Source organism: Brassica oleracea, chromosome C3 (assembly GCF_000695525.1).
Source record: "Brassica oleracea var. oleracea cultivar TO1000 chromosome C3, BOL, whole genome shotgun sequence".
In the NCBI taxonomy this organism is placed as follows: domain Eukaryota; kingdom Viridiplantae; phylum Streptophyta; class Magnoliopsida; order Brassicales; family Brassicaceae; genus Brassica; species Brassica oleracea.
In genome coordinates this window covers 27,286,277-27,289,285 of record NC_027750.1, presented here as the reverse complement: position 1 = coordinate 27,289,285, position 3,009 = coordinate 27,286,277, and positions in this window count along the sequence as shown.

Below are 3,009 nucleotides of genomic sequence, written 5' to 3'. Positions count from 1 at the left end.
TTCCGACGATTTCGGCCATCAGAATCCCCCTGTTTTCTTGTAGTGTCGGTATCATTTCGTCGGAAAATTTTTTTTGTCTCTAACGAATACCGATAAACCACATTCTGACGAATTTCCGACGATTTCGGCCATCAGAATCCCCCTGTTTTCTTGTAGTGTCGGTATCATTTCGTCGGAAAATTTTTTTTGTCTCTAACGAATACCGATAAACCACATTCTGACGAATTTCCGACGATTTCGGCCATCAGAATCCCCCTGTTTTCTTGTAGTGTCGGTATCATTTCGTCGGAAAATTTTTTTTGTCTCTAACGAATACCGATAAACCACATTCTGACGAATTTCCGACGACACTCCGATAACATATTCCAAGAACAGAATTCATCGGAAACACTATATTCCGACGAATTAGGGCGTCAGAATATACTGACGAATCAGAGTCGTCGGAATATAGCGACAAGCATGTTCGTCAGAATATTCCGACGACACAAATTCGTCAGTATATTCTGACGACTTGTACTCGTCGGTATATTCCGACGACTATCATTCGTCAGTACATTTCGACGAACCGGTTTGTCGGTATATTCTGACGACTCAGATTCGTCAGAATATACCATTTTTAAATATGAATAAATTTTGCATTTATAAATATTTTTTATATTAAAAATTAATAAATACACAAAATCTGAAATTTAAAACTAATAATATTATAGAATTTAAATTCATACAAACTTAATTAGAAAAAAAAACATTCATCAAGTTTTAAAATTCATAAAAAACTAAGAACCCGAAGGCAACAAACGATCTAGCTTTTCCAATTTCTCGGCGTTGGTCTTCTTTTGGGATTCCAGCTGAGCAAGGATAGTGGCATTCTCAGAAAGGATAGTGGCGTTCTGCTCCTCCAATGCCACAATCCGTTCATCTTTGTTCTGTAGCTGCTCCAGAATCATGGGATCGGTATACGGAACTTGCGAAGAAGACGCCGGATACGAAGAAGCACGGCGGGCCAACCCAACTAAACGTCCTCCTTTCCTTTTAGGAACCGCCTACAAAAATATTTAAAGTTAGTAAACTACATTATAAAATAAATATATTAATAAAAAATTACCTTTTCGACCATCTCATTTATTTGCAATCAGAACATGTTGGTTGAAGCTCCCATAGAATCGCCGTCATCAGAGAGAGGCTGAGAAGATAGAAGAGCTTCCTTTTGAGTTTCCACCAAGTCAACGACGGATCTGATCACGACGTTCTGAATTTAACCTGTCTTCTTGTTAGTGTGAGCCTCCTTAATAAGTTGAAGATAATCAACGGGATTACCGTCATTTGCTTCAATCTAAAAAACAGTCATTAGCCAAAGAATATATAAAAATATTTATTTAAATAAATATAAAGATAAAAAAAAATAGAACTTACAAGTTGATCCTCCTTAGAAGACATAGAGCAAGCACCGAGGTTGTGCACATACATACCTTTCCCGCCACGATCGCTCTTCCGGTTGTTGGAGTTCTTACGAGACGTCGCTGCAGTGTCGTCCTTCTCCCAATGGACTATCAACTGCTCCCACACCGTCCCGTTGATGTACCGTGGCCTCTTGTTCTTCTGCCATACTGTCTTCCAAGCGTTGATCTGCTTCGTATAAGAGTCCATGGCCTTTTCGTTGAATTTCTGACGGACTGTTTCCGTGAGACCGGACTCCCAAGTGAACTCTTGCTACAAAACACACATAATTTAATTAGTAGATATATATAAAAAAAAATTGAAAAATGCTTTAAAAAACCTGAAGAGTTACTGCAAACTGACGAAACCACAACTCCCGGTCCTCGCGAGGAATCACACTCCACTTCGAATATCCGGTATGGAGCATGGAATACATCATATTGTTGATGCTCCTGCTAATGCCATTGCTCGACTTGTCGAACCTTAAAAAAAATGCATGTTAGAAAGTTAATTAATGAAAAAACACTACAAATAAAATAAAAATACTAACCAAGTTTTATGATGATCCTTCCAATATGGCAGATTCCAGAAAATACTCTTTTTGTGCCAGTTATGTAGCTCTCCAACCGCATCGACTCGAATGTTTTCATGTCCACCTACGTCTGGCGTCCTATCTACACCAAAATCCCTCAACTGCTTCCACAAATCTTCCCCACTAACTTCCTCAGGTGGACCATCAAACACCTGCTTGTTCTTCGTAAACAAAGTCTTACTCCTATGGTATGGATGATCAGGTGGTAGAAATCTTCTGTGACAGTCAAACTAACACGTTTTCCTTCCGTGCTTTAGTTGGAAAGCATATGTGTCATCTTGACAATATGGACATGATAGTCTCCCATGTGTTGTCCATCCGGATAATATACCATATGCTGGAAAGTCACTTATTGTCCACATAAGTACTGCCCGCATATAAAAGTTTTCTTTGCACGAAACATCGTATGTCTGAAAACCATGCGCCCATAGTTGTTGCAACTCATATATCAGTGGTTGAAGAAACACGTCTAGTGATCACTTTGGATGCTCTGGCCCGGAGACGAGAATTGAGAGGAACAAAAACTCTCGTCGCATGCACAAGCTTGGTAGTAAGTTGTAAGGTGTCACAATAACTGACCATAGAGAATATTGTCTTCTACTCTTTCCAAATGAGCTGAAACCATCAGTACATAATCCAAGATGAACATTTCTTCTCTCTTCCGCAAATTTTGGATATGTTGACTGGATATGTTTCCAAGCCTTCGCATCTGAAGGATGTCTAATCTCACCATTTGTGGAATTCTCTGCATGCCATCTCATTGCTTTTGTTGTGCGCTCACACTGATACAACCTCTGCAATCTTTTCGTCAAAGGCAAATACCACATCCTTTTGAACGGGATCGGAACTCTTCCCCTCGTCTCCTGATAACGAGGTTTCCTACAAAATTTGCAGTTATCCCGTTCCTTATCCGCTCCCCAGTAGATCATGCAGTTGTCAATACATACATCTATCACTTCGTACGGTAGTTGAAGACCCGC